The following is a 16,523-nucleotide window of genomic DNA, read 5'->3' on the forward strand; positions in this document are numbered from 1 at the left end:
GTTCTTTGGGGCTTACAGTCCCCAAGTGGGCATTTGAAGGCATAGACGACCTTGGTCTCCTTTAAGGCGTTCTGCTTTGTGTCTGGAGAGTTTTTCATGAGTAGGTTGGCCGTTTTTTTGGTTTTATAGTAAATCGTCAATTTTATCTTCTGATTTTTGTCTGTAGGGATAACGTTCCTATTAACAATATCTTTCAGGACCTTTTCCTCCATTTCATGAGCTGTCGAAAAGAAGTTAATAGGAACGTTATCCCTACAGACAAAAGTCAGAAGATACAATTGACCATGTCTATGCTTTATGCACTAACTTTGAAGTTAGCAAGTTTGAAGTTAAACAACTTTAGACAACAACCCCCACCAGGAGACTCGAATCCGAGCCAGCACAGATGATTAACATCACCTGGCAAAGCTGGTACGCCTTTAACCCACTACACCACACTCAGACCCTTAAAAGATATGGAAATTTTGAGGTATTTAACCCCCCCCCAAATATCCCCACCTCCCAAGGGCACTAGAGCAAGTGAGAGGTCACTCACGTTTTTCATCAAGCTCCTGTTAATATGGGAGAACACCATATCTGTGCTTTATTTAGTTATATCCAGTTTATGTAAAGCTACGAGTGGTCGAGACCGTTCTTAGCATGATGGTGTTTACTTACGAAGATTTTCACATTTAAATGCTTACCTGAATTTCGACGTAGCTGCTACGAATATGTTAAGTAGAAGAACGTTCCTAAGTACTTGTGTAACTGCTTCGTGAATCTGGCCCCTGAATTCTCTATTTAACGGTACTAAATTAGTTTTTATGAACAACGGGTAGAAGACTTTGTTTTTATTCACGATTTAATTATGTACAGTCATGGATAACACATTTTTTATTTAATTTAATCTACAGACTGGCAGTTTAAAGATTATTTAATGTAAGTATTATGAATGAATGGAAATTCAGGTGACGTTGCAATAGTCCCATTTTCTAAGAGGAGTCATTACATCCGAATTTCCTTTTAATGATTAACTAAGCTATTTAGGGTTAGCGTTAATACTTGTCTAACATAATAGCAATTGCTTAGATTATTAAGAGTTAGTAGTTAGTGTTGGATTTCTGAAAGTTGCTGTTGCTGTTATTGCTTGCGATGTTCTTGTTGTCCTTGCTTGTGATGTTCTTGTTGTCCTTGCTTGTGATGCTGTTGTTGTTGTTGTTGCATGTGATGCTGTTGTTGCCCTTGCTTGTGAAGCTACTGTTTTTGTTGCTTGTGATGCTACTGTGGTTGTTGCTTGTGATGTTGTTGTTGCTTGTTATGCTGTTGCTGTTGCTTGTGATGCTGTTGTTATTGTTGCTTGAGATGCTGTTGTAGTTGTTAATTGTGATGTTGTTGTTGCGTGTGATGTTATTGTTGTTCTTGTTGTTATAGTGCTCTTGTTGTTGTTGTTTCATGAGATGTTGTTGATGGTCTTGATGTTATATTGCTCTTGTTCTTGTTGTTGTTGTTGTTATATTGCTCTTGTTGTTGTTGTTATATGGCTCTTGTTGTTGTTGTTGCGGCTGAACGTGGCTACTCAAAGGTAAGATCAGATAAATGTTAATTGTTATGTATGATTTTCCCTCTTCTTTTGCTGCGGGACTTGTGCCTAACTTTTTGTTGGCTAATGTGTAGGGTAGACTCCCTTGGTGGGAAGTGTAGAGGGTAGACTCCCTTGGTGGGAAGTGTAGAGGGTAGACTCCCTCGGTGGGGAGTGTAGAGAGTAGACTCCCTCGGTGGGGAGTGTAGAGAGTAGACTCCCTTGGTGGGAAGTGTAGAGGGTAGACTCCCTCGGTGGGGAGTGTAGAGAGTAGACTCCCTTGGTGGGAAGTGTAGAGGGTAGACTCCCTTGGTGGGAAGTGTAGAGGGTAGACTCCCTTGGTGGGAAGTGTAGAGGGTAAACTCCCTTGGTGGGAAGTGTAGAGGGTAGACTCCCTTGGTGGGAAGTGTAGAGGGTATAGACTCCCTTGGTGGGAAGTGTAGAGGGTAAACTCCCTTGGTGGGAAGTGTAGAGGGTAGTCTCCCTTGGTGGGAAGTGTAGAGGGTAGACTCCCTTGGTGGGAAGTGTAGAGAGTAGTCTCCCTTGGTGGGAAGTGTAGAGGGTAGACTCCCTTGGTGGGCGGTGTAGAGGGTAGACTCCCTCGGTGGGGAGTGTAGAGGGTAGACTCCCTTGGTGGGAAGGTGTAGAGGGTAGACGCCGTTGGCAGATAACCAAAGTGAGGGACTCCGTCACCCTCCATGCAGGGAAGATGGGAGGTCATCATCGTGGATGTAACGATGACGGTAGGAAGGTGATGAAGGTGAGGTCCATCACATTATGGAGGATGATAGTGAGAATGTGAGGGAAGACAGCACCGTCGGGCTCTTGGCGTGTGACCCGAGGCTCAGACATGGGATGTTTCCACTCTCATCATCTTATTTGTTATTCCTGAGTGTTACTTAATTATAGCGAAGGATGCCAGTGTGTTGTGGATATAACGCTTAGGTGTGGCTTTACTTGTCTGTTAATGTCTGGCTGTGTACTTGGGTGTGGCTTTACCTGTTATAGTCTGGCTGTGTACTTGGGTGTGGCTTTACCTGTTAATGTCTGTCTGTGTACTTGGGAGTGGCTTTACCTGTTAATGTCTGGCTGTGTACTTGGGTGTGGCTTTATCTGTTATAGTCTGGCTGTGTACTTGGGTGTGGCTTTACCTGTTATAGTCTGGCTGTGTACTTGGGTGTGGCTTTATCTGTTAGTGTCTGGCTGTGTACTTGGGTGTGGCTTTACCTGTTAATGTCTGGCTGTGTACTTGGGTGTGGCTTTACTTTTTGGTGTCTGGCTGTGTACTTGGGTGTGGCTTTACTTTTTGGTGTCTGGCTGTGTACTTGGGAGTGGCTTTACCTGTTAATGTCTGGCTGTGTACTTGGGAGTGGCTTTACCTGTTAGTGTCTGGCTGTGTACTTGGGAGTGGCTTTACCTGTTAATGTCTGGCTGTGTACTTGGGTGTGGCTTTACCTGTTAATGTCTGTCTGTGTACTTGGGAGTGGCTTTACCTGTTAATGTCTGGCTGTGTACTTGGGTGTGGCTTTACCTGTTAGTGTCTGGCTGTGTACTTGGGTGTGGCTTTACTTTTTGGTGTCTGGCAGCTGGTGTGGGTGTACCCGTGTGAGAGAATGGTCTCTCAGTTCCCACGGGAGACTTTAGGTGACATTGGAAAGCTCTCGCTTGTGCGCTATAGTCGGACAGTTACCCCTAGTAGCCCATAGTGCACAGGGCGAGTTCCCTAAGTCTTTTTCCCTTGTTACTGGACTAAAACCTAGATACTTTGTACTGTGATGAGAACTCTTGTTGTGAGCAGAACAGAGATAGTGGCAGCGAAGCATTCCTGCTGTAGAAGCAAGCGCCAGTCTTGCCCCAGAGACCCAGACACAGCCGACATATTTTTTTTTATTATCTTTATTTATAAAATTCAATATAAATCGTATATACATAAATTTTATAAGGCAATACTACATTACATATACAGTAGTATAATTCTCAGTAAACAAGTGTTTCATATCACAGAACATGAACTTTAAACCCCCTAAATTTTATACTTATTTTTCTTTAAATGATTTACAATATTGGAGATTATATTTACATTAATTTACAGCAAACTGTTTTAAAACAACAAATGCAAAAATAATTTTTTCATGAACACCAATATACAGCGTGTGTAAAAAATATCTGATGCTTGAACAAATATATAAACTTACCAATGCTTAAAGAAATACATCAAGTCACTGATGCGTCGAAGACATACATAACTTTATGATGCGTCGAAGACATACATAACTTTATGATGCGTCAAAGACATACTTGACTTTATGATGCGTCAATGATATACATAACTTTATGATGCATCAAAGACATATATAACTTTATGATGCATCAAAGACATATATAACTTTCTGATGCGTCAAAGACATACTTGACTTTATGATGCGTCAATGATATATATAACTTTATGATGCATCAAAGACATATATAACTTTATGATGCATCAAAGACATATATAACTTTATGATGCATCAAAGACATACATAATTTTATGATGTTTCAAAGACATAACTTTATGAGGCTTCGAAGACGTACATACGTTTATGACGAGTCAAAGACATACATAAACTAACCTGATGTTGAAGATAAAAAATATGAGTTTTTAATAGTAATGATATGATGATGATGGTGAATTAAATGAGGAGACATGCTGGAAGAACTTCGAATAATGAGTTCCATAACTAATATTATGCTGTTAAATAAATATGATCGACATGAAATTCTCTCTCTCTCTCTCTCTCTCTCTCTCTCTCTCTCTCTCTCTCTCTCTCTCTCTCTCTCTCTCTCTCTCTCTCTCTCTCTCTCTCTCTCTCTCTCTCTCTCTCTCTCTCTCTCTCTCTCTCTCTCTCTCTCTCTCTCTCTCTCTCTCTCTCTCTCTCTCTCATTATATATATAGATATATATCATTATATGTATGTATATATATATATATATATATATATATATATATATATATATATATATATATATATATATATATATATATATATATATATATATATATATGCGAACAAGCCTGAATGGTCCCTAGGACTATATGCGACTGAAAACTCACACCCCAGAAGTGACTCGAACCCATACTCCCAGGAGCAACGCAACTGGTATCTACAGGACGCCTTAATTCGCTTGACCATCACAACCAGGACATAAGGAAGTGATAGCCGAAGGACATCCTTAGACATAAGGAGTATGGGCTCGAGTCACTTCTGAGGTGTGAGTTTTCAGTCGCATATAGTCCTGAGGACCATTCAGGCTTGTTCGCATTTGTGTTCCTCACATGTGCCCCCAAAGAATGAGGTGATTTGATAAAATGCTATGCCCAAGAATACCATCCGAGTGCCGACGGGGAAGTGATTCAAATAGCTTCGGCTATCACTTCCTTATATCCGGTCGGGATGGTCAAGCGGATTAAGGCGTCCTGTAGATACCAGTTGCGTTGCTCCTGGGAGCATGGGTTCGAGTCACTTTTGGGGTGTGAGTTTTCAGTCATATATATATATATATATATATATATATATATATATATATATATATATATATATATATATATATATATATATATATTTCTCACACTCTCACTCACAATAATGTCTGGCTGTTATATCACTGTGTACACTATCGCACACTGTACGTTTCAGTTCTTCCCAATTGGAGCCGAACGGTTCCCCTCGTGGCAACATGGCGACTGATAGTGTCTGACCTTTGTCCTAATGTGGGACTCCAGTGGGTAGCATGTTGGGAGCAGGGGGGGGGGCGAGAAAGACTGAATGTGGGCAGCAGGGGGCCCCAGAGAGAAGAATGTGGGGAGCAGGGTTGAAGTAATGAGTTTCTTGTCCCTCACAAAGTCGATAACTTCAGATTGTATGTTTACAGCTCTGAGTCACGGGTCCCTCCCTCAGTTATATTAATGTGTACTCGATCATCGGCTCTCACTCCCTGTAAGTCTCTCCTCCCTCATGGTCTCTCCTCCCTCATGGTCTCTCCTCCCTCATGGTCTCTCCTCCCTCATGATCTCTCCTCCCTCGTGATCTCTCCTCCCTCGTGGTCTCTCCTCCCTCGTGGTCTCTCCTCCCTCGTGGTCTCTCCTCCCTCATGGTCTCTCCTCCCTCATGGTCTCTCCTCCCTCATGGTCTCTCCTCCCTCATGGTCTCTCCTCCCTCATGGTCTCTCCTCCCTCGTGGTCTCTCCTCCCTCGTGGTCTCTCCTCCCTCATGGTCTCTCCTCCCTCATGGTCTCTCCTCCCTCGTGGTCTCTCCTCCCTCAAGGCCTCTCCTCCCTCATGGTCTCTCCTCCCTCGTGGTCTCTCCTCCCTCATGGTCTCTCCTCCCTCATGGTCTCTCCTCCCTCATAGTCTCTCCTCCCTCATGGTCTCTCCTCCCTCTTGATCTCTCCTCCCTCGTGGTCTCTCCTCCCTCGTGGTCTCTCCTCCCTCATGGTCTCTCCTCCCTCATGGTCTCTCCTCCCTCGTGGTCTCTCCTCCCTCAAGGCCTCTCCTCCCTCATGGTCTCTCCTCCCTCGTGGTCTCTCCTCCCTCAAGGCCTCTCCTCCCTCATGGTCTCTCCTCCCTCATGGTCTCTCCTCCCTCGTGGTCTCTCCTCCCTCAAGGTCTCTCCTCCCTCATGGTCTCTCCTCCCTCGTGGTCTCTCCTCCCTCAAGGTCTCTCCTCCCTCATGGTCTCTCCTCCCTCGTGGTCTCTCCCCCCTCAAGGCCTCTCCTCCCTCATGGTCTCTCCTCCCTCATGGTCTCTCCTCCCTCAAGGCCTCTCCTCCCTCGTGGTCTCTCCTCCCTCGTGGTCTCTCTTCCCTCATGGTCTCTCCTCCCTCGTGGTCTCTCCTCCCTCATGGTCTCTCCTCCCTCATGGTCTCTCCTCCCTCATGGTCTCTCCTCCCTCATGGTCTCTCCTCCCTCAAGGCCTCTCCTCCCTCATGGTCTCTCCTCCCTCATGGTCTCTCCTCCCTCAAGGCCTCTCCTCCCTCATGGTCTCTCCTCCCTCATGGTCTCTCCTCCCTCATGGTCTCTCCTCCCTCATGGTCTCTCCTCCCTCGTGGTCTCTCCTCCCTCGTGGTCTCTCCTCCCTCATGGTCTCTCCTCCCTCATGGTCTCTCCTCCCTCATGGTCTCTCCTCCCTCATGGTCTCTCCTCCCTCGTGGTCTCTCCTCCCTCATGGTCTCTCCTCCCTCGTGGTCTCTCTTCCCTCATGGTCTCTCCTCCCTCGTGGTCTCTCCTCCCTCATGGTCTCTCCTCCCTCATGGTCTCTCCTCCCTCATGGACTCTCCTCCCTCATGGTCTCTCCTCCCTCATGGTCTCTCCTCCCTCATGGTCTCTCCTCCCTCATGGTCTCTCCTCCCTCATAGTCTCTCCTCCCTCATGGTCTATTCCTCCCTTTTAACCTAACTCTTCCTTCTCCCCATCACAGTGACTCTACATCTAACTTCCTACCTGCTCAGTGTTTACCCGCCACCACCTCACCTCAGTACTATACCCTAGCCTAGAAGCTTCACCAGTCAATCCCTTCCAGTCCATAATCCAGTCACTCTGTCCATATTGTTGACAGTCACCCCTCGCAGTCCCCACCCTGTTATTTTTTCCAAAGACTCCCCTCTTCCTCACACACTCTGTTAGTTCTTCCCCTCCACAGTACACTCCCCTCTCCCTCACACACCCTGTTAGTTCCTCCCCCTTCACAGTACACTCCCCTTTCCCTCACACACCCTGTTAGTCCCATCCCCTTCACAGTACACTCCCCTCTCCCTCTAACACGTTGCTAGTCCCTCCCCCTTCACAGTACACTCCCCTCTCCCTCACAAGGGAAGCCCTCCCCCTGACAGTTGTTCCTCTCTCACAGCAGTCATGCGGCGTATCAGAACCACGGCGTCTATGAAGCCAGTTGCTATTGGCGCCGAGTTTATCCGAAGGGTACATCACCAGGCCTGTCTTCACCTCTTCTCACTCCTGCTCACCCTCAAGCTGCTCACCACCACACAGAGGGGGAGCACGGGTTTTGGATATGGATATGTTTTGCAAGAGAATTTACAGCTTTTATTCACGGTTCTCCGTCTAATGTAAAGAGTACAGGTGTTTGTCCGCCTGCCTCCTCTGCTGGGGTCAGCAGCTGAGCGTGGAGACAAAGGTTCTAAATGATAGCGGGCGTGACTGCCGGCCACACAACCGCTTACCTAGCACCGCGCGCTCACCTGCCTGGTGTGTTACGTTAGCCAGGCGCACGGAGAACCTCTCTCTCTGGAGCTGTTGTTTACTATCACACCCGTACTGCCTCCAGTACCGTCTCACACACACTGTACAGGGGGCACATAGTGGCGTTACACGTACCGTCTCACACACACTGTACAGGGGGCTCATAGTGGCGTCACACGTACCGTCTCACACACACTGTACAGGGGGCACATAGTGGCGTCACACGTACCGTCTCACACACACTGTACAGGGGGCACATAGTGGCGTCACACGTACCGTCTCACACACACTGTACAGGGGGCACATAGTGGCGTCACACGTACCGTCTCACACACACTGTACAGGGGGCACATAGTGGCGTCACACGTACCGTCTCACACACACTGTACAGGGGGCACATAGTGGCGTCACACGTACCGTCTCCACACACTGTACAGGGGGCACATAGTAGCGTCACACGTACCGTCTCACACACACTGTACAGGGGGCACATAGTAGCGTCACACGTACCGTCTCACACACACTGTACAGGGGGCACATAGTGGCGTCACACGTACCGTCTCCACACACTGTACAGGGGGCACATAGTAGCGTCACACGTACCGTCTCACACACACTGTACAGGGGGCACATAGTAGCGTCACACGTACCGTCTCACACACACTGTACAGGGGGCACATAGTAGCGTCACACGTACCGTCTCACACACTGTACAGGGGGCACATAGTGGCGTCACACGTACCGTCTCACACACACTGTACAGGGGGCACATAGTGGCGTCACACGTACCGTCTCACACACACTGTACAGGGGACACATAGTGGCGTCACACGTACCGTCTCACACACACTGTACAGGGGGCACATAGTGGCGTCACACGTACCGTCTCCACACACTGTACAGGGGGCACATAGTAGCGTCACACGTACCGTCTCACACACACTGTACAGGGGGCACATAGTAGCGTCACACGTACCGTCTCCACACACTGTACAGGGGGCACATAGTAGCGTCACACGTACCGTCTCACACACACTGTACAGGGGGCACATAGTAGCGTCACACGTACCGTCTCACACACACTGTACAGGGGGCACATAGTAGCGTCACACGTACCGTCTCACACACTGTACAGGGGGCACATAGTGGCGTCACACGTACCGTCTCACACACACTGTACAGGGGGCACATAGTGGCGTCACACGTACCGTCTCCACACACTGTACAGGGGGCACATAGTAGCGTCACACGTACCGTCTCACACACACTGTACAGGGGGCACATAGTGGCGTCACACGTACCGTCTCACACACACTGTACAGGGGGCACATAGTAGCGTCACACGTACCGTCTCACACACACTGTACAGGGGGCACATAGTGGCGTCACACGTACCGTCTCACACACACTGCACAGGGGGCACATAGTGGCGTCACACGTACCGTCTCACACACACTGTACAGGGGGCACATAGTAGCGTCACACGTACCGTCTCACACACACTGTACAGGGGGCACATAGTGGCGTCACACGTACCGTCTCACACACACTGTACAGGGGGCACATAGTGGCGTCACACGTACCGTCTCACACACACTGTACAGGGGGCACATAGTGGCGTCACACGTACCGTCTCACACACACTGTACAGGGGGCACATAGTGGCGTCACATGTACCGTTTAGCTAGGAGTAAATATGTACCAGGGAGTTAGACAGCTGGTTTGAGCTACTTCCTGGGGATGTGTGTGCGTGTGCGCATGTGTTAATATTTCTCTAAACATTGAGAGAGAAATTTATGTAGTAGATATAATAGAGGAAAAATAGATAATTAGAAAGGCGGGGCACAGGAGCTAATAGCTCGATTCTGCATACACAAATAGTAAATTACACACGAGAGCCTCGCGGCTCAGTGAAGAACGGTCAGGGGTTGTATTCCTACGGGCCCGGGTTCGATTCCCGGCTCAGGCGGAAATAAATGGGTAGTTTTATTCACCCACTGTTCACCTAGCAGTAAATACTTACCTAGGAGTTAGACAGCTGATATGGGCTGCTTCATGGGCATGAGTGTGGGTGTTTGAGGGAAATATATTTCTAGTAGATGTAATAGATGAAAAAAAATAAATCGATTACAATGGCAGTGTCCAAGAGTTAATAGCTGGATTCTAGAGGCACAAATAGTAACAACGCACATACATGCAGGCGAGGAGTCACAATAACGTGGCTGAAGTATGTTGACCAGACCACACACTAGAAATTGAAGGGACGACGACGTTTCGGTCCGTCCTGGACCATTCTCAAGTCGATTGTCCCAAGTAATTTTTTTTTAGAAGTGTATTTGTTAGCCGGAGATTGTAAGATGGTGTAGCTTGACCGTCCTGGACCATTCTCAAGTCGATTGAAACGTCGTCGTCCCTTCAATTTCTAGTGTGTGGTCTGGTCAACACACATACACGTACGTTATCACAATCGTAGCGCATTTATTATAACTATAATTAGGTAATCACAACCACACCTTTCTCACTGACTGTAGCTCCTTTGTGAAGCCATTTCCTATAAAGAATTCCTTGAGAGGGTTCTCCTGGCTTTGTAGCATTCACAGTCTCTCTATCCTGCCTTCCGTGGACAGATTACAGTTAAATATATTATTTACCTGAACTGACTGGGCTTGAATTACCTGAGTTTTTTTTATATAATTCCCTGCACCTAATCTTGTAATCTCCCATCAGTGTCATTATTAACAAATAAGAATGCCCTCTCCCACATCATTTTCTTTGTGTAGAACGAGTTGAATTGTGAGAATAATGCGTGTGACGGCCGTGTGTGACCCAGGTCTAGCATGCACAAGGATACCTCTCCTCCGACTGAGAGGCGGAGGAGAGGTATGCCGCGTCTTAACAGCGGCATACCTCTCCTCCGACTGTGAGGCGGAGGAGAGGTATGCCGCGTCTTAACAACGGCATGTTTGTTACCTCGCAAACCTTGACTACACTCTGGTAAGGCATGTGGCTGACGAGTCAAGAATTAAACTATTCCAATGAGTGGTCTGGAGGAATGTCATGGAGAGTTGTGGAGTGTAACACTCAGAAGTGTAATGTGTGCAAAGGCGAAAGTCTTTTTTTGTTCATTTAATATTTTCTCCTTAACATAACTCTTTTACAAGCACAGATAAACGTCGTAAATTGCACGAGACGACGTTCATTGGTATGCCATATTTTTCCTCCCCTTAACATTTAAAAAGAGTGAGAGGGAGAGAGAGAGAGAGAGAGAGAGAGAGAGAGAGAGAGAGAGAGAGAGAGAGAGAGAGAGAGAGAGAGAGAGAGAGAGAGAGAGAGAGAGAGAGAGAGAGAGAGAGAGAGAGAGAGAGAGAGAGAGAGAGAGAGAGAGAGAGAGAGAGGGAGAGAGAGAGAGAGACAGAGAGAGAGAGGGAGGGAGAGAGAGAGACAGAGAGAGAGAGGGAGGGAGAGAGAGAGGGAGAGAGAGAGAGAGAGATTCTGATCAAAAGATGGAGAGGATGTAGAGGGAATATTGTGAATGCTCAGCGTTCAGGTGTTGGAAGGTGGCTATGAGCGCGGTAGGAGGGAGTTGGATCGTCAAGGTTCAAAACATGAAGCATCAGGTCTCACAGGTGTGCCCTTGTCAACCCTACCTCCCATCCACTATCATATTTTAAATATCAATAGCAACAAATATATTTTTGGAGGAGGGAAGTGAGAAAGAGAGAGAGAGAGTGCTGTTGTCGGTGTTTAACTGGATTGTAGAGGTGTCTTTTCTCCATGAAAGTATGGACTTGGGAACGATGTGATAAATGAACAGGTGTAAATGTCAGTTATTGTACTTAATTTTTTCTGTTCTATACCACTGTCTTGCGGGATGGTGCCGCCCCGACCCACAAAAGTTTGTAGCGAGGGTATGATGATGCTCGGCTTTAAAGCACAGCTTTATATATTCAACTTTTCCTTCCCACTTCCAATTTCTTTTGTTTTATTCAAGCTCTGGCAGAATAAGTCCACATTTAGTAACACTTTACATTATGGCGTAAATTATAGTAGCTAATGCCATCTTTTTTGACAAATAACAATTCTGTCGCTTCTTGCGTAATGACTAACTGATTTAGCGACGAGAGATTGGGAGTATATATGGCTAGATAGCATACACGCCCAAATAATTTGAAAAATTAAATTATTCATCTATGAAAACCACACTCTCATATAATCATTGTCAACTAGGCTAGTTAACCTATTCTCCCTAAAATCTAATCAAGTCTCTCCTTGATGAGGCAAGCTTCCTTCCTTCTTAACTACTCAACTTAAGAATGACGATGGAACTAGCTCTCGCAATCCACATTCCTAGAGCACCAGAGCTGAATTGGTTGGCATGATCACATCATGCCAAGGTACTAGGTTAGCTAACCTATCACTTCCTGGATAAATAAAGTGGCTAATCTAATAATGATGTTACCTAAACTAGCTGATTAACTCATGTTACCCCTGTGAGACGTGGGCTTAACATAGTAAGCGGGGTGGTTGTGAGTAATGCTCAACTCCTAGCAGGGATAAACCATAGTTAACTTACGAAATCATGAACTTTTACAGTATTTTCCGCCGTAGCCTGAAGAGTTCCGAGAAAACGCGAATTAAAAAATGTCAAGAAAAAAGTGTTAAGGTGAAAAGTGTCATGATGAAATGTCAAGTTCTCTTAATGACAGTTCATTTAGGCCATATGGAAGGTTAGCAAAATTCAAATATAATTTAATTACAAAAGTATGCACTTATTGAGATCCCTGATGGCATCAGACATTTACGAGAACAGTTTAAAAAGCCTTCATTAAATGAATTTTAAAAACAAATCATTAACTTACAAAACTACTGTGATATCGTGAAGTCCTGACTATCCATTTAATTATAAACGACCGGTCTCACTAATTACAAAGTCCATTTACCAGAGTACAGGAAATGAGAGGATACACTATTTTAACCCTACGAGAGCGTTTAATCATCATATGAAAATTTAACAAATTATTATCTGAGTTTTACATGTATAATGCAAATATGGATATAATAAGTCTATGTGGTTGTAACGGGAGTTCACCTTGACCCATGAAAGAGTCCTGCTACAATTTTCAAGATACAAATACGGTTATCGTCATGAATGTTTCTAAGGGGAATGCGGTTATCATCATACGATGATTTAAACAAATATTGTCTTGGATTTATATATATGTAAATCAAGAAACACAAGTGGTAAAACAATCAGTGAAACATCGGAGGATAAAATAGAAAGCGTCAACATAGTGGAGCACCTAAGTGTTGACAAGTGCCACACACAGTCTTGCAGAACGCCTCCACGCAGTGAAGCCATAAATATTCACATATGTTCGTGTTTTTCTTAAATTCTGCATACAAATTAATAATTCTATAATGAAAAATAATTTGTGGGATTTTTTTTTTCATATGACCAATTTCTCCATAGCTGCTGTCTATCAAGTTAAATGTGACTAAAATCGTAATCTGTGTCATCATACTCAAGCACAACAGATTTGTAAACATTTAAAAATAAATTATTTTACTTCATAAATTATTTTTACTTAATACACTCACCGCATCACAACGTCCACTGCATGAAGATGACACTGAGGACAGCGGCTGCTCTCTCATATAGTCATTAAGTAACAGTTTTTTCCATAAAAACATTCTATGCATTATTAGAGAATATCATCTATCAGTAGGAAGAAATTTAGTAAAGTACAAATGTTGGGACAGTCACACACAGCATTTCCGCTAAGCTTGTACTGCACACACAATGATTCTACTGTTAATGTTATATGCGGGATACAGGCACCAAGTGATGAATGTTGGACGATGAAGCAACATGCTCTAGGTGTGATATCAAGGCAGCGCTACCCAGTGCTGCCAAAGACCCAATAATCCAACACAGTATATTTGGGTTTATTGCGAACATTAGCATCGTGTCGACTATTGGCGAAGAATTTAGGAGCCTTGATATTGTTCGTTCAAAGTGGAAGCGATAGTATCAGCGATTTACAATGAAGACTGAAGTACATGATATATTTGGCAGAATAATCTTCCTACTAAAATATATATTTAACCTATCCTCTTATGACCTAACTCTGCTTAACCCAATTAAAATTTTAAACCTAACCAGTTTTATCCTCTCCAAACTGGTCTTAACTTCCCCAGCACATAAACATGCCAAGCTTACCTCATATAGCAATACAGTTAAACCTAAACAAATACCTAACCTCTTTAAACTTAACCCGTCTTACCCTTATGACGATGTAACCTGCAATGTCTCATGCTTAGTAATCAGGGTCACTTGTGAGAGTTCAAGTACAGCTCAGAATAATATGTATCCTATTCCTTTTTTTGAGTGTACAAAAATATTATTCTCTTCATATTATGCATGTGTTTATATTATGCAGTTTATATATGTTGTAATAACTTATTACATTTTCAAGACTTTAGTTTACACACAAAACTGTAACCTGAAACATTAAACAGAGTTTTACTTATGCTAACACTAAACAGCTTATCCGTCTTACATATACTCCACTTGGGTGAAGTGATATGGTGCAACAGTTTTGCATGAGGTGAACAAATTTGTGACAAATGGAAGACAGAACATGAAACAATGAGTATTAGTTGGATATTGGCTCATACTTCCGCTTGATGCTTCTATATTGGTTCGAAGTCTTGAAGTGGGTAGAATATAGTTGTGTATTAATTGGCTGTTGATTGCTGGTGTTGACTTTTTGATGTGTAGTGCCTCGCAGATGTCGAGCCGCCTGCTATCACTGTACCTATTGATGATTTCTGTGTTGTCTGTTAAGACTTCTCTGGTAATGGTCTGGTTGTGACAGATTATGTGTTCCTCTATGGAGCCCTGTTGCTTATGCATTGTTAATCGCCTGGAAAGAGACGTTGTTGTCTTGCCTATATACTGAGTTCTTTGGGGCTTACAGTCCCCAAGTGGGCATTTGAAGGCATAGACGACGTTGGCCTCTTGCAAGGCATTCTGCTTTGTGTCTGGAGAGTTTTTCATGAGTTGATTGACCGAAGTTCCTGTAAAATAGTCTAATAGGGGGTACATGCGTTGTGTTAGTTGACTCTTCAGAGGTTGCATGGCGTTTTACCTTTCTTCTTATGATGTCTTCAACAAAACCATTAGAAAAGCCATTGTTGACTAGGACCTGCCTTACCCTACAGAGTTCCTCATCAACTTGCTTCCATCCTGAGCTGTGGCTGAGAGCACGGTCGACATAAGCATTGATAACACTCCTCTTGTACCTGTCTGGGCAGTCACAGTTGGCATTGAGGCACATTCCTATGTTTGTTTCCTTAGTGTAGGCTGCAGTGTGGAAGCCTTCACCCCTTTCCATGACTGTCACATCTAGAAAGGGCAGCTATCCATTCTTCTCCATCTCGTAAGTGAAACTCAACACAGAATTCCGCTCGAATGCCTTAACAACCAGAAGTCTTAACAGGCAACACAGAAATCATCGATAGGTACAGCGATAGCAAGCAGCTCAACATCTGCAAGGCACAACACATCAAAAAGCCAACACCAGCAATCAACAGCCAATTAATGCACAACTATATTCTACCCACTTCAAGTCTCCGAACCAATATTGAAGCATCAAGAGGAAGTAAGGGCCAAAAGGCCCTCTGCATTTACTTCCATTCTTATGCTCTCATATTCAACTAATACCCAATATTTCGTGTTCTTTCTTCCATTTGTCACAAATATGTTCACCTCACCCAAAACTGTTGCACCATATCTCCTCACCCAAGTGCGAGTATATGTAAGACGGATAAGCTGTTTAGTGTTAGTATAAGTAAACTCTGTTTAGTGTTTTAGGTTACAGTTGTGAGTGAAAACTAAAGTCTTTGAAAATGTAATAAGTTATTACGAAACGCGTTCAAGCATCGCGTCAGACTAGAAATAAAAATGAATTTTGAAGAATTGATTTTTCAATTACCATTGACAGTAAAAAGAAACATTAGAAATATTGAGAAAATTCGTGTTAGAATTATTAATCTCACTTTTTCGGTCATATTTAATAACACACACACACATATATATATATATATATATATATATATATATATATATATATATATATATATATATATATATATATATATATATATATATATATATATATATATATATATATATATATATATATATATGTCGTACCTAATAGCCAGAACGCACTTCTTAGCCTACTATTCAAGGCCCGATTTGCCTAATAAGCCAAGTTTTCATGAATTAATGTTTTTTCGTCTACCTAACCTACCTAACCTAACCTAACCTAGCTTTTTTTGGCTACCTAACCTAACCTTACCTATAAATATAGGTTAGGTTAGGTTAGGTAGGGTTGGTTAGGTTCGGTCATATATCTACGTTAATTTTAACTCCAATAAAAAAAAAATGACCTCATACATAGAGAAAAGGGTTGCTTTATCATTTCATAAGAAAAAAATTATAGTAAATATATTAATTCAGGAAAACTTGGCTTATTAGGCAAATCGGGCCTTGAATAGTAGGCTGAGAAGTGAGTTCTGGCTACTAGGTACGACATATATATATATATATATATATATATATATATATATATATATATATATATATATATATATATATATGTATATATATATATATATATATATATGTCGTACCTAATAGCCAGAACTCACTTCTCAGCCTACT

The sequence above is a fragment of the Procambarus clarkii genome, chromosome 63 (genome assembly GCF_040958095.1).
Source record: "Procambarus clarkii isolate CNS0578487 chromosome 63, FALCON_Pclarkii_2.0, whole genome shotgun sequence".
Lineage (NCBI taxonomy): Eukaryota > Metazoa > Arthropoda > Malacostraca > Decapoda > Cambaridae > Procambarus > Procambarus clarkii.